Here is a 1,117-nt window from a genome sequence, read left to right on the forward strand (position 1 = left end):
CTTTGAATCACATTCAGTCACTATTACCCACCCTTTTAAAATCCATTTTGTAGTTGTTTATCGACCCCCAGGACCATAAGGTAACTTCTTGGATGAATTAGATGTGCTGCTCTCAACCATTCCTGAGGATGGTACTCCCCCAGTTATGACTTAAACATCCACCTAGATAAACCTCAGGCTGCAGACTTCCACACTCTGCTTGCCTCTTTTGATCTCAAGAGAGTGTTAACTAAGACTACTCACAAATCAGGCAACCAACTGGACCAACTGGACCTTATTTAGTTACTCCACTGCACACCTCGGATCACTTCCTCCTCACTCTTAACCTCAACATGGTTCCTGACACAACACATACCCCTACACATGTCACTTTTAGACGTAACCTACGCTCTCTCTCACCCTCCCGGCTATCTGTTATGGTTTCGTCTTTGCTTCCTTCCCCTGAACAGTTATGTTTCTGTCAAACAGAGCACATCTAGTTTATGATCAGTGATCATAGCATTTACAAAAAGTGCTTTCGTATAAAGGGACCTGATATTCAATAAGCCAAGCTTTATCATTTGTTATTTGCCAATAACAAATTCCTTTATCATTTGTTTAAGCCAAGCTTTATTTGTTATAATTTTCAAGATATCTTGGAGAGGTGAGGTGTCCAAGTCACAACATCTAACTACTGGGGTGCCTCAGGGCTGAAATTCCGGAGGGGACGTCGGATGGCGTCACGTGGAGACGTAATGACGTGTGCCATTAATCGAACTATGTACTATAACATGTAAAACGGGAACATGAAAGGAATATTCTAAAAGCAACTCATGTAAACACCATAATCATAATATTCGCTTATTTAGAATGAGGTAAATAATTAGATTACTGATGTCCATGTAAACATAGTCTCTGTCTACATGGCATCACTAGGTTCTGTCATTCAGAAACATAGCTTTTCATATCACTGCTATGCTGATGACACTCAACTCTACCTCTCATTCCATCCTGATGATCCGACGATAGCTGCTCGCATCTCAGCTTGTCTAACAGACATTTCTTGCTGGATGAAGGATCATCACCTTCAACTCAACCTTGCCAAGACAGAACTGCTTGTGGTTCCAGCAAACCCATC

This window comes from Sinocyclocheilus anshuiensis, unplaced genomic scaffold (assembly GCF_001515605.1).
Source record: "Sinocyclocheilus anshuiensis isolate Anshui unplaced genomic scaffold, SAMN03320099.WGS_v1.1 scaffold29, whole genome shotgun sequence".
NCBI lineage: Eukaryota > Metazoa > Chordata > Actinopteri > Cypriniformes > Cyprinidae > Sinocyclocheilus > Sinocyclocheilus anshuiensis.